The following is a 24,745-nucleotide window of genomic DNA, read 5'->3' on the forward strand; positions in this document are numbered from 1 at the left end:
ATGCCTGGTACTCCTTCTGTGCCCACGCTGGATTGTTATTAGGAATAACAGTTCATGGTCACCAAGCCTGGAGGAGCACTCACACATGCCAGGTGAGGCTCTGAGGCTTCCCACACACGAATCACTCACTTAATCCTCACAGTAACTCCATGCCAGGGTGGAGGGCACTATGATCATCCCCATCTTACAGACTGAAATTGCAGCTCAGAATGGCGGATTGACCCCCCCAGCGCCATTCAGCTTGTATGTGGCAGGACCAGGGTCCATCCAAGACAGCCTGCCCCTCTCTGTCCAGTCATGTTTTATCTATCAGCGGGGGAGTGAAAAGGGGTCAGGGGTCAGAGGTCATATCTGGAACAGTCATGTTTGGGTGAAGTCAGGAGATAAATATAAATCAAAGGTGTTAGGATGTAACACTGTGCAGCTATCAGAGAAAACAGCTTGGCAGTTCCTCAAAAGATGAAACCCAGAGTTAGTGTATGACCCAGCAATTCCACTCCTTAGAGTGTACACAAGAGAACTGAAAGCAAGTGTTTAAAGAAAGACATGTACACACATGTTCATAGCAGCCTTATTTGCAATAGCCAAAAGGTAGAAACAGCCCAAAAGTCCATTAGCAGATGAATGCATAAACACAAAATATGGTCTATCCACACAATTGAATATTAATCCGACTTGAAAAGGAATGAAGTTCTGACGCATGCTGCAATATGGGTGAACCTTGAACACATCATGCTAAGTCAAAGAAAGTAGATATGAAACATCACGTATTGTATGATTCCATTTATATGAAATGTCCAGAATAGGTAAATTCACAGAGGCAGAAAATGGCTTAGTGGTTTTTAGGGCTGAAGAGAGAGGAATGAGAAGAGATTGCTAATGGGTATGGGATTTCCTTTTGGGATGACAAAAATATTTTGGAACTAGATAGAGGTGATGGTTGCACAACATATTGAATGCACTAAATGCCACTGAGCTGTTCACTTTAAGATAATTAATCTCTCTCAGACAAAGCCAGTCTGAAAGAATGGAAGAAGTCCCTACTTCTTCGAATGTGGGGACATCAACTCAAGGCAACAAGAAACATAAAATACCAAGGAGACAGAACACCACGGAAAGAACACAATAACCTCCTGATAGAATACTGCAAAGAAATGGAGAAATGGAAATATATGAATTACCTGACAAAAAACTAAAAATAAATGTTTTAAGGAGGCTCAGTGAACTTCGAGAAAATACAGACAAACAATTCAGTGAAATCAGGAAAACTATAAATAACTATAATGATTAACTTTATAGTATGTACATTTCATGTCAATAAAAAATGAAAAACGTGAGATGTGAGAAGAGATTGGTGCTAACCAATCTTTGCTAACAACCACTTCCGTGCCAATGTTTTCAGGTTCTAACCACTTTCTGAATCTAAATCCATGGCACTGGATTCAGAGAGAACATTCTGTTCACTGGGAATGAAAGTCTTGCCCATATCCACCTGGAGGCTGAGAGCCTCCTCATCCAGACTCTATGGGCCTCAACAAATGTTCTCATGAGAAAGACGTCATCTTGCATGTGCTCTGTTGTGGGGAAATGGCAACATCAAGGCAAATAGGCATTCATGTGGGAAGTCCTCAAATTCTCTGGCCTGAATTGCTTCTCTGTGTGTGTGTACACGTATCAATCAACGAAAGAGAGGAGAGTCCTGAGTATATGAATAGGCAAAGTCCATGCTGAGCAAGGACCCAACAAGCAAGGTCAACTCAGGGGCAGAGCCAGAATCAAGATGTCTTGGTGGAGCAAAGTGAAAGCCCCAAACTTGTTCTTGCCAGATGTTGACTCTCTGACACATGGCCATGGACCACAAAGCCATCACCCAAAGATGCAATGAAGGGCAAATGACTGCAAGCCTTTGCAAACAGTGCAATTTATTCATTCACTCATTCATGCAACCAGTATTAACTGAGCACCTATTACATGCTGGTGGGAAAACTTAATGAACAAAGAATCCAGTTCATGCCCTTGTAGAATTTATATCCTACACACAGATAATGACTAAAGTTGTGGCAAGTGGACTGGGGAAGAAGTAGAAAGTGCTATAATCAATTTCAAGAACCCCTGACCTTGCCAGTGAATCAGGAATGCTTCCTGGAGGAAGTAATATTAACTAGGAAAATAAGAGAAAGAAAGAGCACCCCAGGAAGAGACCACAGTGTGTGCCAAGCCCGAGGTAAGAGGGAGCACAGTGAGTCTGAGGGATGGAAATCGTCCATGTCCAGAGAGTAAGGGCCAGTTCAGGTGATGACAGCAAAAGGTAATATTGCTAAATGTTCACTACCTGCCATGCACAGCACTCAGCCCCTTACCTCAGTGCAATCCTTCAACCGTCATGGCAGTCTTTGAGGTGGGCCCTACGGTCATTCCCATTTTCCAGGTGAGGCTGCTGAAGCACAGAGAGATTCATGAATTTGCCCCGGGTCCCTCACTAGGGATTGTGGGGCAGGAATGTGCCCAGTGAGCTTTACAGCTGGTGCTCTTGAACGGCACCTGCTTACATGGGGGACTTGGACAGGGGCCAGGCCACAGTCTTGAAAGTCATGGCAGCAGGAACTTTGCCTTTTGTCTTAAGACCACAGAGAAGTTACTAAGGTGGTGCCATGGGCAGGGCTGCATTGCAAAAGGAACACTGTCGGGGAGAATGAGAGACCAGGCATCAAGACAAGTAAGATGGGGTCACTGGGTGGGAGACAGTGCCTGTCCCTTCAGGGTGGTAGCATCCTGGTAGATGGGAACCCATGGTGGTTCCCGAAAGTGACCACCCCAGGTAAAGCTTCTTCCCAGAAGCACTGTTTCCCAGCCATCGTGTTGATCTCAATCTCTCTCCAAAGAGCAGAATTACCATGTCACTCCGTGGGTGGTTCCAGGGCAGTGCTACCCAACCTTGGCTGCTGGTCAAAATCACCCGGGGAGCTTTAAAAATAGGAGTGCTGGGCTCTACCCAGGAGAGGACAACGTAATGGGTCTTGGGTGGGACTCAGGCACTGGCATTTTTAAGAGCTCCCCAAATGATGCCAATGGGCAACCAGGAGCCAGAGAAGTCAGGGTTTCCAGCCAGACCTCGTTTTTGTCGGGCAGCCTCAGAGGCTCTTCCGGACTAGAGGATGACTCTTCCCTCAAACCAAAGGAATTCAAGGGCCCAGGAAGGAGGTCCACGGCCTGCACAGATGTGGGAAGAGTTTGGCATGGGCCTTTCTGGAAATTCTTTTTATCCTCCCTGTTCCCCCATCATTTTCTCGAGGCAAAAATAAATACCGACATCCCCGCTTGTGTCAAAGTGACGGGTGTGTACGCCCTCCGTGTGAAAAGTTATGCCCTGAAGCTGAGTCATACAACCAAACAAAACCTCGCTGTCAGTGAGTGTATGTGTCCAATATTTCAAGCAAAACTGTTTAAAGCTATTTTTGTAACGTGACGCTAAGTGGATAATGGAAGACTATGGCGAGGCCCGGGGAATGAATGCATTTTTGTTTGCAGTTTGAAAATCAATAGCAGACTTGGAAATCCGATGTGCACTCATGCACGAGACAATCCATGTCATTGAAGTGAGGCCAGTCCACAGCCTTGTGAGGGAGGCCAGCAGCCCAGGGAGCAGGACAGACCCTCCAGCTGCAGCAGGCCCACTCCTGCTTTGGGAAGAGTAGTTGGCCCTCACTGCCAATCCTGGCAAACAACTAATTCCACACGAATGCTGCATGGATCTAAGCACTTTCTGAATCTAGATCTGTGCATGGAGGCACTGAGTTCAGACAGAACATTCAGTTCACTAGGAATGAAGGTCTTGCCCATATCTACCTGGAGACTGGGAGCCTCCTCACCCAGCCTCTGCAGGCCCCAACAAACGTTCTCATGAGAAAGAAAGATGTCATCTCACATGTGCTGTCTTATGAGAAAATGGCAACATCAAGGCAAACAAGCATTCATGTGGGAAGTTCTCAAATTCTCTGGCCTGAATTGTTGATTCTTCCAAGTTGAGGGGACCCTACCCTGGGTCCACATCTGCCTTTTAGTGGCTGCATGAGTCCACTTGGGTTGGGTGTGGAATTCCACACGGAAGTCAGCTTTCTGCGAGGAATTCCCATTAGCTTTATCAGATTCTCCCAGGAACCCTTCAGCCCAAAAGCTGGAGGCTGACCCACCCTCCTACTCTGGCCTACCCAGTCTGTCCAGCTTCCAGAAGCTCCCAAGTCATTGTGCTCTTCTGGCTTTTAAACATATATTCTTATTATAGAAGTGATGCATTCTCCTTACAGAAAGAGGAGAAAGTCAAGGTAACACTATGACATCTAGCCTTCCAGACCTCTGATGCTAAAACTCAATTATGACGGTGCTGCCTCCAGCCCCACAACTCTCAGCATGCCGGGAAAAAGTGCAGATTCTTAAGTCCTCTCTGAAGTCCTTGCACTTGACCCTAATGGCAATGGAAGCAGGAAACCTTTATTGAGCCACTACGACAATCCAGCATTATCTCAGTAGATGCTATTATGATCCTATTTCACAGATGAAGAAAATGAGGCTCAGAGAAGTTAAGTCACTTTGCCCGTCATGCCCAGCCTCAATCTACATTTTCTTGGTCACCCCTGTCTCTCCCTGCCAGGTCCTCTCATGCCCTGAACTTTTTGCACACACTCTTCTTCGCCTCCCATGGATGCTGTCCCAACATTTTCCTAGTGCAACACTTACTCTTCAGGGTCCAGAGCAAATGCCACCTCTTGGGTTATATCTCCCTGGTTACCACCAGGCCATTCCTCGTACCTAGACTGGGGGACATGTGCTTGATCTTGAACTCACTTGAACACCGCTTCTGCTCCATAGACTCTGCCCTTCTAGAGTGTAGGGCCATGGGTGCCCATGGCCCAGGTCCACACCCCTCACCCAGCACTGGGAATCTAATTGCTGCTCAATAAAATCCCATGATAACCAACTGAGTATTCCCGAAGTGGCTCTCTGATATCATCTAGATATGACCTCTCACCTGCCCATAAAATGAAATGAAATCCATAGGACAAAATTTGACCATGAATTTATTCTCATTCTGCATCCAGCCTTTTGAGTGATAATAATAATAATAGCCCATATTTACCGACTCTTGTTTTGGCTGGGTGTCCCCCAAAGCAAACCTACAGACAAGGGATTTAGGGACCTGGGCCCAAGTGAATTACTTTGGAGGTAAATTTAGAAAGTACCAGGAGGGGAATGGGGAAATGAGGCCCAGAGGTGAGAAAGCCAACCATGAATGGGTGGTAGCAGGGTGACTGGACTCTGGTCTGTTGGGATCCTTTATAGAGGCCTGTGGAAGATGCCTCAGAATTATCTTCCCAAGAAACACACGCAGGGGTGTTTCCCATCTACTCCATCCCTCCTCGGGGGGCTGCTCTGAGGACATTGATTCCCTGCACAGCCCAAGGATGCTCTTTCAGCCTAGAAAGTTCTCTGGTGGAGAGAGGCAAGTGCTGAAAGAAGGAAGCTATGAGTGGGCTCAGGAATGATCCACCAAAGTTTCTGGCCTCTGGGGAGGCTGAGGGGGAATCTGGCCACTCCAGGTTTGCCACAAATGTTGTTGTCTGTGCCAGGAACACTGCCAGGGACTTTGCACTCATCTCCTGTTCTGATTTTACCTTAACCCTCCCAAGAGGCGGTGTCTATTGCCCACTAGTCTTATCACCATTTTAAATAGGAGAAACTGAGATTCAGGGAAGTGAAGGAGTTTGCCGGTGGTCATTCTGAGCAGCTGGAAAGAGAGACCTTGAAACCCATTTATCTGTCTGATTCCAAATCCCAGACCCTAACCGCGGTGTGGGGGCTTCCAGAAAAGCAAGCCCGAGGAAAGGGTCTGGATGCCACCCCATGGGGGCCATGTCGGGAAGGTGGTAGCCGCAGAGGAAAAGCTGAGTCACTGCACCTGAAATTCTGCTGATCGGACCCATCCGCACACTTTTAGGAAAAACAAGCCACTCTCTTTGATCAATGTCCAGGGCCATGATGGGCTCAGGTTCAAAAACAACACATCCCTCAAGTGTGGAAGCCCTTTGGGTTCTGGGAAAGTGGGAGAATGGATTTGTTCTTCCTGAAGTTTATTCAAGGTTTCCTCCTCACTGGGTTGCCCAAGCCTCCTTGGGAGAGGCAGCGTGGCAGCAGACCCCTCAACCATGCCAACACGGCAGGGCTCAGGGCAAGGATGGATGGCGCCAGCCCCGTCAGCACATGGCAGGATGCAGACCTTTCAGGAGATACCTTGAGGAAGCGCGGAGTCCAGAGGAAGGCCTCAGTTTCCCTGCAGGTGCACCCTTTGGGTGGCCACGGGCCGAGAGCTGTTCTAACCATGTGTGTGTGTTCCGCAGCTTCCAGCAGCGCCAGCACTGTGAAATACCCAATCAAACAAGTCCAGCCGAGTTTAGGACGTACCCTCATTATCACAGTAAACATCAGCATTGTATTCAGCCAAGAAAAGAACGACCTATGGGATTCTTTCTTTCCATAGTCACTTAAACTCTTCCAAATTTTTAAATACTTCCTGAAATTTTTCCTAGATCTTGTTATCACATACCTGTGCAACCAAAGTTTCACATCGATAGTGACTTCAAGATTTTGAAGAGGGACGTTCACATGTCAGCCAAGAATTGCACATAGCTATTTCCAGCATAAAACCTGACTTCCTTTAAAAAAGCTATGTTTGGGGAGGTGGTGGGTAAAAGGAGTGACTTCTAACAAGCATGCTTTTTCGGGGGCGATGATGAAAATGTTCTAAAATTGATTATTGTGATAGTTGCATAAATCTGTGAGGACACTAAAATCACTGAATTGGAAACTTTCCATGGCTGAATTCTACGGTAGATTAATTACACCTCAATAAGACTGTTATGAAAAAGAAAGTTACGTTCACAGAAGCATGCTAAAGCTTCTCATTAACATTTTTGAAATGATTCATTTGGGCACTGCCTATTCAAATATAAAGTCATTTATTATTTATTTCATGTAAATGAAAATAGAATTAGCATCCTATTTTCCTGTAATTATTTTATAGAAAGGAAACAGGGACGCCCCCAAATCCTCTGCTTACCCCACCACCGTGCATACAGATATGGTTATCGTGTATGTGTCACCCTGCGGGAATGATGGGAATGTCCTGAAATAAAGTCCTTTGGTCCTCTCTAAAGGACAGCCAAGGAGATGGAAAGATCAGATGACAATGAAAATATTCACAGCCAGCCTGGCTGGGGCCTGGGCAGTCAGAACAAACACCCCTGGAGGCATTGGGCCCCAGCAGGTGCCCTCGGGTGAGTAAGGGCTGCAGGTTAAACTGCTCAGGTTGGGGAAGCAAACTCCTCCCTCACCTGACCCCCACCTCCCCAGACAAGCTGCTGCCTTCAGCTGCTTCCCTGTCTCTCTCCCTTTTCTGCTCCAAGGGGGGATTTTTTTTTAACTTTTATTTTAGGCTCAGGGGTACATGAGCAGGTTTGTTATATAGGTAAATTGCATGTCGCAGGGGTTTGGTGTGCAGACTGTTTCCCCACCCAGGTGATAAACATAGCATCCAGTAGTTTTTGGAGTCTCACCCCCTTCCCCCACACCATCAGGTGGGGGTCTGCAGCGCAGCTCAACTGCCGTGCCGGGGAAAGCATTGCAGACCCCCTCCAGGCCTCATCATCTCCATCCTGCTGTGAGCAGCTAGGCTCCTAGCTTCTCCTGCCGAGTCCCCACATGCTGATGCTGCCGACAGTGTGTGCACCCTCCCGCTCCACCTGTTGGTCCAAACCAACCCCATGTTCCCTCCTCCTGGTGTCCTTGGCCACCTCAGGATGAGGGAAGGGGCCAGGGGATTCTCTGCGTGGTCACTCCGCAGACCTCGCCATCCAACACCCTCTGGCCTCCCAGAACTGCTCTGCTGGCCAGTGTGGCTAACGGGTGCTCCAAGGGCCATGCTCAGAACCACTGTCTTTGTCCTCAAGAGGATGGTGAAGGGTGAACACTTTCCCTTGAACATTTTCTTTGAAGACAACCTGTTGACGAGTTTACGGAGCGGCAAGTCGCAGCTATGGGAGGAGCTCTGGGGTCCACCAGGCCCAACCCGTCCTCTGCCTGCCACTTATGGACCCCTTCAACGAGACAGGCACTGAGCTACCCAGCCACAGGTTTCTCTCATCTCCTCACAGCTGCCCTACGAGAGGGTCTTGTTATCCTCATATGGGGAAACTGAGGCACGGGGGGAGAACTAGCTCACAGAACCAACTCCCGAGTGACGGAGGCAGGCTGAGAACCCTGCTGCCCGCTGCTAACCCATACTGAGCGTCCCGGGCCAGGACCCTCATCGTACACTTGCACACCCAGAGATACATCAAGCCACGGGCGTCCCCACCTGCACAAAGGTCAGTGCGTAGGGCTCAGATGGCAGAGACGGCTGTGAAGCCACAGCCCCTTCACCCACCTTCTCACCCTGCAACCGTGATGAGTTGCTGCACTCTGTGTGTCTCATTTTCCTCATCTGTACCCTGAAGATATTAGTACCTGCCATGCCATATTGTGTTACAAAAATAAGCTTATGTGTGAAACATATGATGTATTTTAAAAACTTAGATTATGTGTCCAACACCATGACATGCTGCTATGACAGCTACTGTTATTAGTGCCGTTCTTGCCCCTGCCCTGCCACTAGATAAGGTCCTTGTGGCCAGGCCAGGAAGGATCCAGGGAAGCCCAGGAGCTCTGAAGCTCCTGCCCTTCACAGGAATTGAGCCCACTGAGCCACTCCTCCTCCTCCTGTTCCTGCTCCCACTCCCCGAGCTTCCACGGACAAATCCTGCCAGGAAAGGCTCTGCCCTGAGCACCTCCGCCCCCACCAACGCGACACATCTTCATGACACCAGTCCTTCTACGAGTTTCCACATGTGCACCCAGGTGTACTTACGTACCCAGACATCTCTATCACCTGTGTGCATGCGTTATTCTCTGAGCTAAATTCCGGGACCAGCACTGGAGGGCGGTGAGCATATGCAGGTGAAAGGAGGAGGCTGGCCTAGGAAATTTCCATCAATTCCCAATGGAATCCTCTCTTTGAGCCCCCTAGGACTGACCATTCAGTGCTATCACCTGGAGGAAGAGATGTGGAGGGAAGACACCACCTTCTCCAGAAACACATGAGATGGACAAGCTCTCTCAGTGCCGGGTAGTTTCACGCACATTGCGTGTGTGCTGACTCAATCTCCCAAAAGGTTTACCTCAAAGGATGGAATCCAAAGACAGTTATTTCCATTTTCATCTCCATTTTACAGATGGGGAAACTGACAGCCATGGGGGAGACACCTTCCAAAGGTCAGGACAGTGCAGAGGGGGCAAAGCTGGCATGGAGAGCCCGCAGGCTGCTGCGGAGGCCCTGCATTCAGCCGTGACATCACACTGCCTCTCTGACTTTTCTTTGCCAAAAGAAAGAATCCCAGGACCCAGAGAGGACCTTGGAGGTTCTCCAAGCAATTCCCTCCTCTCAGTTTCCCCATCTCCAAGTGGTTTGAGAACAGAGGCACGAGGGGCTTAAGGGAAGTTTCTGAATCTACAAGGCAATCAGAGACCTTCTTTAACCAGGTACGCCTAGCTCCTGCCCTTTGGGTCAACAACCTCTCTGATACTCTTAGAAACACAGCAGGAAGAAAAGTTCACGCAAGAAAGCAAGCCCATTTTTTCACTTTTTTGTGAGGAGAAAGATTTCATATAGGACGTTGCACAGTGAGTGCATCCACCATAGACGCACACGCATGCCCTCTCCCCGTCCAGGGAAGCAAGCAGCCAGCTCTAATGATAATACATTTCCTGAGAACTTTCCACTCGCTCTGAAGCACTTCTAATTGTGTCTGGAGCCTTTCCTTCCTACCCCACAGGATGAGCTGGGACATGCCGCTCGCGAGTTTTCTCTCTTACACTGGCCTGTAGCTGTGCCAGGAGCCTTGGAGCCGAGTTGAGGGGGATTCCCAGCTCCCCACATCCCACCATCTCTCTGGGCTGCATTTTATCACCTGCAAAGTGGTGAGAGAGCAATACCTACTTCCACGTGCAGGTGTTCCTGGAAGGATTCAGTGGATGGTGACTGCGGGTCATCCAGCTGCCACTGGTCCATGAGTACCAGCTGTTCTCATGGTGGTTCTGAAAGGGGGAGACAGAGGCAAATTGGTTCGTTTCTTCTTTGTTGTGAAGCCACGATTATCTTTTAAGGCACTCTGAGGATTAACAGCAACTACCTTCTCTTTCCTGAAGCCAAATACTTCTTCAAGAACACCTGGGGGTCTGGGCCAGCCTGTCCCCAGCTGGTTTCACAAGTCAGCAGGTGTCCCCAACCACCTCCTGGGGTTTCATGAACTAAGCCCACTTTAACCTACACACATTGTGATATCCTATTATATTACATAAAATGCTTGCATTGCATAATATTTATATGTTATAAAATATACATACCTAATATAGAATATGCTAGATATTATATAATGTTTATAATATATGATATAACATAAGGAGGTGATGCCGTGATCAGGTACAACAGACGATCACACAGAAAGAACTTGAGGAAAAGGAGACCCCCCTGGCCTTGTGCTCGAGCCTTGGGCATCAGAGGCCTTGAGTTATCATCTAGCCCTACCAGTTAAACCTTGCCCCACCGAGCCTCAGTTTCCAGATCTGTCACATGAGAAACAAGGCCCTCATCATCACATATTGCAGGTTCAATGGGCATAGTTACCACACCAGTGGTGCGTCCGGAGGGCACGCACAGCGGAAGGCATTGTTTGCCCTGGCTCATCTAAGTCCTCGGTAACTCCAGGAAGGAGTTATTCTATCAGTCCTTGATGTACAGGTGGGGAGCTAAGGCTGGGAGAGGTGGAATCTCCTATCCAAAGTCACGGGACTGTGGAGGGAAGGTTCTGAATCTTGAGTTCCCAAAGCCCATGTCCCCTATGTCTGTGTGCCCTGCCTTACAAAGTCAGGGCTGTAAGGCTCTTTATCTGACCTTCCAGTCCAGCAAGAACCAGCTCACAACACTCAGCCATGTTGCTGTGTCTTCTCCTCCCCACCCACTTCCACCTTCCACCTGAAATGATTTCCCAGTCACACTCTGAAAAGGAGTAGATGTGGGTTACAAGGTACCTCTCATCATTCCAGATATCAGTTCCTCATCATTCCCTGGGCCTCCCAAGAGGGATATCTGTGCTCTCTGCTCTCATGTCCTGCTGGGCCTCAGAATCTGGCAGCCCTTGTAGCTTAGAAGAGATAGTAAAAGACTCTGCTCTTTAGCAAATCTTATTTCACTGCACTAGAACCGTAAGTCCCATGACCCAGTCCTCTTCATCTTAGTGGCCACAGTATCCCCAGGATCCAGCACTGTGCCTGGCATGAAGCCAGGAGGTACTAAACATATATGCAGGCTTCAGCATCAGACAGACCTGCAGTAACTGTGCCTGACCACTTACTAATGGTGTGGCCCAGGCAGGTTACTTCACTCCTCCAAGCCTCGGTTTTTTTATCTGTAAAATGAGGACAATTTAACAGCATAGCATCTGGCTCACTGGGTGTCTGAGAGACTTAAATAGAATGTATAGGGGACTTAGCACAGCGCTCAATGAATGATAGCTATCATGATCACCATAACCATGACAATCATCACCATCATGATCTCCAACACCATCACCATCACACATCATCAGCATCACCATCACCACCATCATCATCACCATCATCAACATCATTATCATCATCACCACCATCACCACCATCATCACCATCACTATCATCATCATTATCACCACCACTATTACCACCATCAGCATCATCATCACCATCACCAACACCACCATCATCATTACATCACCACCATCACCATCATCACCATCACCATCATCGCCATCATTATCATTACATTATCACCATAACCATCATTATCATCACATCATCACCACCATCACCATCACCATCATCTTCACCGTCATCACCACTATCACCATCATCACCATCACCATCATCGCCATCATTATCATCACATCATCACCACCATCTTCACCATCATCATCACCACTATCATCATCACTATCAACATCACCATCATCACCATCACCATCATCGCCATCATTATCATCACATCATCACCACCATCAACAACATCATCATCATCACCACCATCACCATCACCACCATCTTGACCGTCATCATCACCACTATCATCATCACTATCAACATCACCATCATCATCACCACCATCATTACCATCACCATCATTATCATCACCATCACTATCATCACCACTTTCTCTGTAGACACTTCGCTGAGACTTACCCTCATGTCAGCCACTGAGGACTCAGTTGAGAGCTAGTCAAGAACCAACCTAAAGTGCTTTGGTAACATAGGTCTCCTCAGCATCAGCAGGGAGTGTTTGACTTAGCTGACTCACTCCAATAATAGCACGGCAAAGGCAGGAAGGCCCAGAGCACACCCACTGTGCTCTGATCCCTGGGGGTTCTGGCACGTAATGTGGAGCAGGTGGGTGGATTTCAGCAACACTACCCTCCCCCATCTCTACAAAGGAGATTCCCAGCTTGGCGGTCCAGTCAGGGTGTGGTGAGAATGACTCACTCTGTGGCCTTCTTTAAGATCCTCCTCAGGAAGTGAAGAAGTCACTTTGGAGGCTCTCACTCACAAATAAAACATTTTCTTCCCACTCGTGAGATCAGCGTGTACTCAACCAGGATCAGAAGCCATGCCAACAGGCTGTGCCAGGGTGTCAGGAACGTTTAGATTCCCGAATGAGGAAACGAGAAGCAGGGATATGCGCACATTTCCAATGGCCCATGGCCATTGCTGAATGTCTCCACTGTGGTAACAGCTAACGGTTTTCTAATCCCCAAAGAATGTATGTGATGGAGGAGATCCCCTCAACTCACTTCCTTCCCCCGAGAAGCCACCTTCAGCATGGAGCTTATGTCATTCTTGGCCGATGATGTGGCAAGCTTTTATGAGTGATTCCTTCCCAAGAAAATGGTTGTTATACTGGTTTCTTTGACAAGGGCCCCAGGCCAGCTGTGCCAAGTGCCATACTGAGAGTTGAGCAACATTTGCTGGTGTACTCAGACCTTGGTCTGATCTCTGTTGACCCGTTTTCTGACATATGTGATGGCTGATGTTTCTTGAAGGTATGATCTGGACCAAGCCCTTGGGTGATGGCTTCGTAGGTGGTATTAGGTTTGCTCTCCTTAACAACCCGATAACTTAACATTTTTCAATATCCCATTTGTGGATGAGAAAGCAAGATCAAGAAAGGTCATATAATTTATATGAAGTAATTCAACTAAAAAATAGGAGGGTAGGCTTCAGGGCCAGGAAATCTCTTCCCCAGACCCCTATCATTAACCTTCATTATAGTTGATCTCTGCTGGTCACTGGGCTATCACTTCCACCCCTCCCCTGCTTTGTATCATGGGGAACTACATTTCCCAGGTTCCTGTGTGCTCTGACTTCTGGGCAGTTTCAACCAATGGGAGGCACTGGTAGAGGACTTCTGAGAAAAGTATTTCTCCTCTCCCTCTCCCCCTCTGCCCACTTCCTTTCTGGCTCCAGCTCCTGTGGGAATGCCCTTCCCTCCATGGTCCCTATTTCCACTGGACAGGTTGTCAAGGGTCCAGCTTTCACCAGGTGACCCTAGATCCTGGGTTCCATGACACCATCTCCTCCTTTGTCACTCCAGCCCAAGGAGTGACTGGTTGCTGTGGCTGATCCCTGAGATGCCTCAACACCTGCAGCTTGGCAGCTACCCTAGGCCCTCACCTGTAAAACCAGCCCCCTATATTAAATCCCTCCATGTAAAATACCTGGAGTGACTTCTGTTTGCAGAGTGCACATGAGCTGATGGATCCTCAGCCTTGGTGGCAGTTGTGAAGAGGAGGAGTGGTAGGGAATGGGGAAATACGGTGAGTGCAAACTCTGTCTCCCTGTCATCACACCCCATGCCTAACAGACATTATCGCATTTCACTCTCACAATCAGACTTTTAAAGCAGGGGATGTCATTAGCTCCATTTTACATAGGAGGGTCCTCCAGCTTCATTAGGGTAAATAACTTGCTCATCTAAAAGAGAACAGAGACGGGAGTCAGCCCTTGTTCTGCCGGGGTGCCAAAGGGTAGGGAGCTCTGGGCCCACCCCGACTGCTGCCCCCACTCCCCCGCCTGCCCAGCTCTCACTTGCTGCACACAGGAGGCCATGCTTGATGTGAGCTCCTGCACCCGACAGGGGCCAGCCCTGTGTGGGCCTGTGGAAAGCCCCACTCCGTGCTGCCTTCTACCCCTTAGGATTCTGACCTAAGCTCCTGGGCCTCCTGTGGCCACAGGGCATGGCCTGAGCCGGACACCCTCAGCTGAGAGCGGCTGTGGCAGGCCCAGATTTACGGCTTTGTTATTCCTGTGTTTTGGAGATTTTACAGCCCCGTGCTCCCTCGAGAACCCTGTGCTTTCTCTAGGACATATCAGTCAGACGGCGGAGGAAATATCCCAAATGCTGGGAACATCCTGTGTCACGGTGTCTCCCGGGCCCAGGTACCCACGACCTTTTGTTTGCAGCCTGAGGGAGGAGGAGACTGATAAAGTGCGGGGGCTGGGGGGAGGGCCGGCGGCCCCTCTGGTGCCCTGGTTTGTTCTGGTTTGTTCTCCAAGGCGACACACGTCCCAAGCTTCCTGACCAAAACAGTCATCGCCGTGGGCCTCTGGTGCGGAGCCAGTGCTCACGCTGCAGTGAGCGCCTCTTCATTCGCCTCCCGTCCGTTTGGGGCAGATAGCTGACTCTGCAAGGAGCCCCCACACTGGCCAGTGGGGTCCAGCGGCGTTTTGCCTGCGTGGGATACAAGGCCCTATTGTCCTGTGCCACCCCTCCCCCACGCCCACTGCCTCCCCAGAACCCTCCAGGCTGCAGCTCCTGTGTGAGATCGGGCCCCAGTCCTGCGGGGACTGGATGGGTGGGGGTGGGGAAGGGGCCTGGAAAGCAGGAGCAAAAAAAAAAAAAAAAAAAAAAGCAAGCAGCGGCCAGTAGGAGAGAGTTGGAGCCTATTAAAAAATACACATATATTCATAAAATAAATAATAAACCAAACCTATAAAAGTCTGGAATGGGCCGGTTGCACTGGCTCCCGCCTGTAATCCCAGCACTTTGGAGGCCAAGGTGGGCGGATCACCTGAGGTCGGGAGTTTGAGACCAGCCTGACAAACGTGGAGAAACCCCGTCTCTACTAAAAATACAAAAAAATTAGCCAGGTGTGGTGGCTCATGCCTGTAATCCCACCTACTCAGGAGTCTGAGGCAGGAGAATCGCTTGAACCCGGGAGGCGGAGGTTGCGGTGAGCTGAGATCACACCATTGCACTCCAGCCTGGGCAACAAGAGCGAAACTCTGTCTCAAAAAAAAAAAAAAAAAAAGTGTAGAATGATACATACTAAATTGTTGAGGGTGATCTTCCCTGATGGGTGAGATCAGCTTTTCTTCTTCAGGTCATTATTCCACACTATCCAAAAAAGTTTAAACAACCATCTATCACTTTTTTGTAAGAAAAAATATAAAGTTGCTTGAACTTGAAATGTGTAGCTCAAGCCAATGAAGCCGGGAGCAAAAAAAAAAGATATTAAGGAAAATTAAGTGCATAAACTGCCCATCTTGTCCCTTGACGGTTGCTGTGACACCAGTTCTAGATTATTCCTCATCCTACTGGGAGGGAGGAGTGGACCTTATGTAGCCCCTAGGGCAGTGTCCCCCTTTGCAGTCACAACACTCGTGGAGGGGATAGGGATCAGAGGACCCAGGAAGGTGCCAGAGGCCCCACAGCTGGGAGGGGCAGAGACGAGACCAAGGTCAGCGCAGTACCCACAGGAAGGGCAGAGGCAGGTACTCTCAGGACGCCCCAGCACCAGGCCTCCTGGGAAGGGGGGCAGCCCCGGGTCCAGGCACTCACCCCACCAGCTCTGTGATCACATGCTCGGCCCCATGGTGGGCCATGGATAGACAGGGGCAGAGGCACTAGCGCCCCCAGCTTAGCCCCTGGCCTCCAAAGGAAAGGGCACCAGCAGTTGCCTCTGAAACATGGCCCTGGTGTCCTACCCTGAGAAACAAATGTGATCTGACCTCCAGCTCACCCCCGTCTCCCCTCTGACCCACCCCAAATCCAGGCCCTGAGTCCTCCGCCCAGGCAGCTGCGAGGCGGGGCGTGTGCTTTTAAGTACAGCTTTCCCCCGGTTTAGGCTGCTGCTAAAAATACACTGTTATTGACAGGCGACATGTGGAGAGCTCTTTCTGGTGTTGGAAAAACACAGTGGAGCCGTTCATAATGCTGGTGTTAAGGGGCAGAAGAAATGCCCCCTTGGTGACAGACATCCCCATGTCCAGGCTCCAGTGCAACCTGGGACTCTGAGCCGGCACATGACATCCATGAGGATAAGCTCCGTGCAAGCCAGGACTTCCCCCGCACAGGACTCTCCCCTGGAGCAGCCACAGCAAAGCACCTAGAACATGTGGCTGTAACAGCAAGTGGGTTTCCAGATCCCGGATCTCCTCCACCTGCTTCATCTGATTTGAATCACCCAACAGCACTGTACACAGGGGATTACACGCCATTCCCATTTCAGGGAGTGAAACTGAAGCAATGCTCTTCTGTAGCTCAGAGGCTTTGCAAATGCTGTTCCTCCTGCTCAGATTACTTTTCAATGTGACCATCATAAAGTGGGCCAGAGTGAAGCATGTAAAGCACTTAGAAGCCCTGAGCCACCGTTTAAGAAGCCTGGCTGCCCTGAAGCCACCGCCGGGAGAGAGAAGCCTGAGACGCCCCGGCACCCCGCAGCCCAGCCATTTGAGACATTCCAGCCCAGATGCCCGGAGAAAAAGGCTTTCAGATGAGCCCAGGCCCAGCCACCATCTCATGCAGCTGGTGAGAGATCCTGATTGAGACCCACAATGCTGACCCCAGGCAAGACCTGGATTGGGGAGCCACTGTTTGGGGGTATTTTGTTACACAGCAATAGCTGAGCCCCCCTTGCACTCTAGGGCCCTTGAGGAGAGGGTGACCAAAGCTGACAAATTGCCGTAAAGAGACCATGCCCCAGCTGAGCCGCCCTCAGCAAGAGCCTTGTGGGGACTATGACTTCTGGTTTCAGCAGCATTTCAGGAAACGCCGGTGACAAGGCTTTGGGAAGGGTGATGACAGCGAGGGCAGGGATGCTTGACTCTCCAGACAGTGACGATTCAGGCGGGAAACAGCAGCTACTTTGCTACAGGGATCCACGAAAGTGTCCAAGGAGGAGACGAGGCCGTGGCTGAGTGCACAGTGGGCACCCGGTGGAGGGGGGTTCACGTGCATTGTCACTTCTGCTCTCCCACCGCCCTGGGAGTCAGGCACGATTAGAACTCCATCTCTGGAGAGGAGGCTGGGAGATGTAGAATAACTCATCCAGGACACAGCCTGTAACTCCTGGAGCTTGGATTTGAACAAGGTTGGTCATTCTGCTTTCCTTATCGATAACAAAATGGATGGGAAGAAGGTGGGGGGAGGGGCCACACTATTGGACCTCTGCCCCCAAAGGGTTCAATAGAGCTGTGCAAATTTAACATCCAGACACTCTGTCAAAGATGCCGGGGAAACTCTCCTAGGGGAGTTAGTGATGTGAAGTTCAATGGACGTAAGGGCTCTTACCCTCAGAGGGCAGGTCAGCCAGGCCTGGGTTTGACCCCTGCTCTTCCCTCGCCAACCGTACACCTCAGGCAAGCTAGCTCTTGTAATAACGTGTCCTCACATGGAAAACTGGCACAGTCCACATTCCAGAGGGTGGGGGTCCCATCGGACAATATGGATCTACCGAAGCCAGCATGGGATGGAAACTTCCTGAATAGCAGCTGCTTGGACCAATGTGATCATGTCATATCATGATCATGTCACGTCACCCGAGGACTGCACTCCTGGGCTCCCCTCCACGGCAGGATGGGAAGCCAGGTGTGAAAGTGCTACCTAGGAACACTGGGAAGCTCCCTGGGTGACCTGGGCTCCACCTGACCTGGCCGTGGTCCCCTTCCCTCCCCTCCGGAGGGAACGAGGGGCTTCCCTAACCAACAATGTCAGCCCCTTCCTCTTCTTTCTTGGCTTCTCCATGACCAAGGCCAATGTCAGAAGATCTTCCCAGGACCTGTCAGCCACAGAGTGCGATTGTGAAAAGGGGGTCTGTCTATGCTGGGTGCGGAACCCTGGTCCTGTCTGTCTATGCTGGGTGCGGAACCCTGGTCCTGTCTGTCTATGCTGGGTGCGGAACCCTGGTCCTGTCTGTCTATGCTGGGTGCGGAACCCTGGTCCTGTCTGTCTATGCTGGGTGCGGAACCCTGGTCCTGTCTGTCTATGCTGGGTGCGGAACCCTGGTCCTGTCTGTCTATGCTGGGTGCGGAACCCTGGTCCTGTCTGTCTATGCTGGGTGCGGAACCCTGGTCCTGTCTGTCTATGCTGGGTGCGGAACCCTGGTCCTGTCTGTCTATGCTGGGTGCGGAACCCTGGTCCTGTCTGTCTATGCTGGGTGCGGAACCCTGGTCCTGTCTGTCTATGCTGGGTGTGGAACCCTGGTCTTGTCTGTCTATACTGCGTGCGGAACCCTGGTCCGAGGATGCCCACCCCTCACCGGCTGCCCTGATAAACAGCCGCATCTGGAGATGAGGGGTGACAGGAAAACCTTTCCTCCACTGTGGCAGGCAGAAGAGCCTTTCCCAGCCGGGAGTGAGGCATCTGGAAACACTCAGAGACCCCATCTCCATTGTAAACACAGACAAAGCTAGAATACAGGCACATTGATAAGAAAATATAAGATGGGGCATGTCAGTCCCACACAATCCCAACGGTCAGACACAATAACTTTTTATTTTTTTATTTGAGGCAAGGTTTCACTCTGTCGCCCAGGCTGGAGTGCAGTGGCACAATCAAAGCTCACTGCAGCCTCAACCTCCTGGGCTCAAGCGATCCTTCTGCCTCAGCCTCCCGAATAGCTGGGACTACAGGCAGACAACACCACGCCTGGCTAATTTTTTTTTTATTTTTTGTAGAGATGGGGTCTTGCTATGTTGCCCAGGCTGGTCGTGGACTCCTGGGCTCCAGTGATCCTCCTGCCTCTGCCTTCCAAAGTGCTGGGATTATAGGCGTGAGCCACTCCACCTAGTCAACAATTTTTTTTAACATGTTGGTGTCTTGCCAGATGTTTGAGGTGACGAACACCTTTGAAACTTTTATGGAAGTATAATATACATAGGGAAAAGCACACGCATCATAGATGTACAGTTGGATGGCTTTTGCCAGTGCAATATCTGTGTGCTGGTGTACGTGCAATGCTGAGTTACGGACCAGGAGGCCGGAGGGGCGTGTTCCATCCACACTGCATTCCACTAACACAGCTTCATTCTCTAGCCCTGTCCTTCCCTCCACCTCCCCTCCTCACCAACTCTTGCTCCTCCTGACACCAGCCCAGTTTTGAGAGCTTCGGGGAGCTCCGACTCACCTCCCCTGTGGGGTCAAACCCCCACAAAGAGCTCACAGAGCATCTCGGGCCTCTCCCTCAGGCAGTTGTAATTTTCCACTGATGTATGTGTTTGTCTCCCCCAGCTGGATGGGGACCCCCCAAGGGCAAGACCACCAGGCCTGCTATGCCCTCACAGTTCCCCGCCCCTAGCCTTGGTTCCAGCTCTAAAACTTGAATTCTCCTTCCAAGAGAGCTACCATGGCATTCCTGAGACTCCCAGGGCCTCGGGAACCCACCACCCCACCTCTGAGGTGCCCACAGTCTCCAAGAGAAAACGGGAGCTGCTCCCCGAGTCCAAGCTCCTGATCAAGACTCCACAAAGGCGATGCCGAGCAGGAAGATTTATTAGCCCCTCGGCTCTGCTAAAAGCATTCTGTCAAAGAATTTGAAAAACGCATCTCAGATTCAGTGTTGGGAGACAGCTATTCCCTCTGAGCAGGGGAGGATGTGAAACCCATCAGTCCCTGGTGTGGCTTTCCAGGCCAGCCAGGGGATCAGATCCTGACGGACGGGGCGGCCTCAGAGGCCAGGCGCCGCGTCCTCCTGGAGAGGGGCCCCGCTGGAGCCTGGAAGGAGCGGGAGCTGGGCAGGCTGTGAAGGGGAAGGGGAAGATGGATGGGGCTGGGGGGAGCTGCTGACAGAGCGCCTGGAGGGGAATGAAGCTGGAAAAGATCCGCGCTGGGACGCAGCCCTCGGAAACCCCGGCGGGCTCAGCTTTGGCTTCACCGGGAGCCTTGGAGAAGAGGAAACAGAAGGCTGTCAGGGAGCAGCTTCCCGGACCACCCATCAGGGAACAGGGAGGACTGTACTCCTGGAAGCCCAGGCTAGACAGGCAGGGGTCCCAGCCCATTCTGGGTAGGTGGGGGCCTTTCCAATCCAGCTCTGTTTACCGCATCCCCACCCCTTACCCAGCCCCAAATCTGCTGGGATGGCCACTCGGTGTCCAGAATGTGATTTGAAACATGCGCATTCGTAAGGAGGTAGTGCAGGACCCTGCCTGCCATCCGCTGATGCCCAGGAGCCTTTGCACCCCCAGTCCTTCAGCCACGGACTCCTTCCCCAGGTCTTACCTTGGAAACCTCATCGTATTTTAGGCCAGAGGGCCCTGCATCAGACAAAGCCTCCTGGTCACACACTCTAGAGTATGTGGCATCTCACCCACGGTCATGCACACACAGGCACATGTACACCTGTGCATGCACATGCTTGAATGCACACATGTGTACACATATTTACTCTCCACAATACAGCAAGGGGATTGGAGACCAGGCTCTGGAGGCAGACTGACTTATTCAGCTCCTGCCTCTGCCCTGTGACCTTGGGGACATGATTTAACCACTCTGTGCCTTGGTTTCTTCATAAGTGAAATGGTGGCCGATGACACTGCCCCCTTCCTAAGGCTACTTGCAAGGCGGGGCTGTTAGAGAGGGTAACACATGTGCAGGAGTTAGCCTGACAGAATTAGGACACAGAGGGAGAGGTGTCCCTGTCACCACATCACAGCACTCAACAGGACGGGAAGTGATCTTAGCTATTCACTGGTTCGCTCACCTCTCCTCTGTCTCCCTCCCCCAGCGCTTCGTGGAGCACAAAGAAGACTGGTAGGATGGACAGTGGATGAACGACGTTCTCAGTCTGTCCCCGGGATCCGGGTCATGCACAGACCTCACACTCCACATGCAGAGTAACAAAGCAAAGCCTCCTTTGTAAGAGAGTGAGAGTACAATGAGTTCATGCTTGGAAGGAAGCACCAGGCAGGTCCCTGCACACAGTGGGCCCCTTAAGCAGGAGCTGAGTTCAGTGTCTCCTCTGCTGCTCACATCATCCCTGCAATGCGGGCTTCCTAAGCCCTCCTTTTCTCTAGGCTGCCATTTACTGAACCACACTCTGTGCCAAGCAAGATGCTAAAGGCTTTCTACGCACTTCTTCCTGAGCTCTCACAACAATCCTATTGACAGGTGCTCCAACGATCTCCTTTTTGCTAAAGAGTTAACCGAGGCTTAGTGAGATTGGGTGGCATCCTTGGTCCCCAGAGAGCATGTGGTCCTGATTTGAACCCAGCAACGATCCCAAGCTCGCTTGGCTCTGACCTCACTTCCGCACACCACACTCGTGGAAGCTTTTATTGTACCCCTCATAAGACGGAGAAACCGAGGCTCTGGGAGGGCAAATGGCGTGGCCAAGCACCCCAGGCCAACCCTGGTGGGCAGCTTGTACTCGACTTGAATCCTCCTGTCTGAAATATGCGTTCCACTCTTCCCCACAGGACCCAATGCAGCAGTTCCGGAAGGAGGAATTCTGGCCCCCATTTGCCATAGTTGGAAAGCAGATTCATGTTGCATTCCCTTTGCCAATTTGCTTGCAGCGGGTTGATGAGGAGCAGCTCCCAGCTTGTCCCAGCCTTCATGTGGTAGGGGCTTCCAGCAACTCCCCCGACAGCAAGGTCCTCACAGCGCCCCAACACTGTGGGGCTGTCCCAGCACTGAGGCGATTAGCAGAATGATAGCAGCCAGCTGCTCGCTCCGTCTGCGAGACAGACCAGAGCTGCTTGAGTGACACACTTGCAAGCTTCGCCCACGTTCCTCTCCCGGAATCACCGGGGCGGCCAAACCCCAGGAATCTGCCTGCTTGAAGGAATCAAATCCACCGTTTCACTGCCCACGCTCAGGACCCGGAGGGTCTCTTGAAATAAGGTTCATGAGGCGGCCTCTGGATTTGATTACAAGGAAATCTGTTCCCCATCTCAACCCCTCAACTCTCTCTGCCCTCGACTGCAGGAATGTGACGCCGGCTGATTTCTCAGCAACTCCCGCGTTTCTTGCAGACACTGGACCTGGAGCCAACTTTCTACCTGGCTTGTGCGATTCATAAATTACAGTGCAATCAAAAGACACATTAAGAAACTGCTGGAGGTTTCAATGAGTGAGCATATCAGTTTCCCAGGACAACAAACTGCCACACACTGGGGGGCTTACAACAGCAGAAACTTACTCTCTCACGTTCTGGAGGCCACAAGTCCCAAATCCAGACATCGGCAGGGCCGTGCTTCCTGCGGTGGCTCTAAGGGAGGGCCCTTCCTGCCTCTTTTGACTCCTGGTGGCCCCCAGGTATTCCATGGCTTGTGGCTGCATCGCTCCAATCTCCGCCTCCGTCTTCACGTGGCCTCTTCTCGCTGTGTGCTTCTTGTCTGTGTGTCTCCTATAAGAACACATGTCATTGGGTTTACGGCCCAGCCAGGTAATCCAGGGTGATCTCACCTTGAGCTCCTTAACTTCACCACGTCTGCACAGGTGCTCTTTCCGAATGAGGTCAGCTTCACAGACTCTAGGGATGACTTGGATTTATTTGTTGGAGGGCCACCCCTGGACCGTATACAGTGAGCTTTATTCTTCCTTCTGAGGACATGAAGAAAGGGCCCTTGCCTCCTGGCCCGTCCCTGGAGAAGAAGAACTGACCTGGGCAGGGGGCAAGGAGGTGGAGAGGAGCTCCACCCTCAGCTGTGCCATGCCCTTAGGAAGCCTTGATCTCAGTCCCCACCTGCCCTGATCTCAGAGCTGGGACTTCATTAGGAACCCCATCTGACCAACGCCCAGCCTTCTCTGAGTTTACATGCCAGAGGAGGAGCTGGACACTAAATGAACACAACAAAAGATGGATAGATAAATACGTCACATGGTGACAAATGCCGTGAAAGAAAATGCAGCAGGGTCAGGGATAGAGAATGATGGGTCAAGGCCTCCTCCTGGGCTGGGGATGAGGGCAGAAGGAGACCATGGGCGCCAAGCCACTCACTTGGAGCCCGGGATCAACCAAACCCCGGAGCCCAGGATCAACCAAACCCTGGGTGCACAGGAGACACTGACACCATTGACTCCCAGAAGAGACTGACTTCTAGTCCTCATTCTGCTACTAACCAGCCCCAAGACAGGGCAAGTTGCCTCCCTTTTCTAACTCTCAAACTTCTCCTCCCTAAAGCAGGATTGGTGTCACAAATGAGTTGATGTACCTAGAAGGCTCGGCACACACCCGGGGACCAGCCCCCAGCAAACAGTGGTGACTGTCACTTCCGTCCCTGAGTTCCAATGTCCTCCAAGGTACCTCGTTCCCTCCAGCTCTAGCCTTCTATTCTCCACCCCCGACCTGGCTCCTCCATGTCTCCAACCACTGACCAAGGACCCCTGATTATTCCTTCCATGTTCAGCGGTGCTGGGTGGGTGGATGCAGAGGTAGCTGGGCTGATGCTGTGGCTGTGTGACCAGCTGCAAACCAGGAGAGGCTCCCGGAACACCCGCTGCCTTGGTGGGGTGCCGGGCTTTGATAGGCTGCCAGGAGCGATAGCCAGGCCTGTTTGCTTTGCCTTATCGGAGTGTTTTTCACCAGCATTGCCCCATCCCCTCTGTTCCCTCATGGAGGTTATCAGCCGCACATCCGCTGCAGGGGTGAAGCCCCACGGGTAACCTTTCCCACGCCTGCCTCTCTGTGCCCAAGCCCCTTCCTAACACCAGGTCCCTGCTCTTCTAGAGCGTCTCCCCAGAAAGGGTGAGCTTGGAAAGAAGACTCCCACTCCCTTAGAATTGGCTCTTTCCAAAGTACTCCAGAACTCATCACTTCCAAGAAAAACCCTGGGGATGCAGACGCTGGAGGTGGGAGGCCTAGATGTTCTCTGCTACCAAGAGGCCAGCACGTGAAAACCCACTGTGGCATCCGCTTTCTGAGGCTGCCATAACAAAGAACCACAGGCTTGGGGGCTTCAACAACAGGAATGTATTCTCACGTTTCTGTAGGACCCAGGTCCAAGAACAGGGTGTCAGCAGGGCAGGCTCCCCGTGGGCTGTGAGGGGACTCTGTCCCAGGCCTCTCGGGGCGTCGGGTGTGTCATGGGTTCTTTGGCCTCCTTTGACTTGTAGATGCATGGCCCAATCTCTGCCTCCATCTCTGCGAAGGCTTCTCCCGGGGTGTGTATACCTCTACCCACGTGCCCTTTGTAAGGACACAGCCATATCAGATTAATGACCTCATCTTAACTTGACTACATCTGCAAAGATCCTATTTTCAAATAAGGTTACATTCACAAGTACTGGCATTAAAACTTCTATGCCTTTTAAAGGGACACAATTGAACCAATAACTTTTAAATACTACATCCAAGCC

At 51.0% G+C, this 24,745-nt stretch overlaps 2 long non-coding RNA genes across 3 annotated transcripts in view; one reads left to right on the plus strand and one right to left on the minus strand.

The window, feature by feature from the left end:
* The window catches only part of LOC117976316 (uncharacterized), a 398,679-nt gene that overhangs the window by 180,768 nt on the left and 193,166 nt on the right, over window positions 1-24,745 (minus strand). For both annotated transcript variants that reach the window (XR_010110319.1, XR_010110318.1), the window contains one exon: window positions 10,085-10,182. This is a non-coding gene — a long non-coding RNA (uncharacterized LOC117976316). The remainder of the gene's footprint in view (window positions 1-10,084; window positions 10,183-24,745) is intronic.
* Window positions 13,967-20,093, plus strand: LOC134729322 (uncharacterized). The gene is made up of 3 exons (XR_010110321.1): window positions 13,967-13,985; window positions 14,532-14,607; window positions 14,725-20,093. It is a non-coding gene; the product is annotated as an uncharacterized LOC134729322 (long non-coding RNA).

Source organism: Pan paniscus, chromosome 18 (genome assembly GCF_029289425.2).
Source record: "Pan paniscus chromosome 18, NHGRI_mPanPan1-v2.0_pri, whole genome shotgun sequence".
NCBI classification, from domain to species: domain Eukaryota; kingdom Metazoa; phylum Chordata; class Mammalia; order Primates; family Hominidae; genus Pan; species Pan paniscus.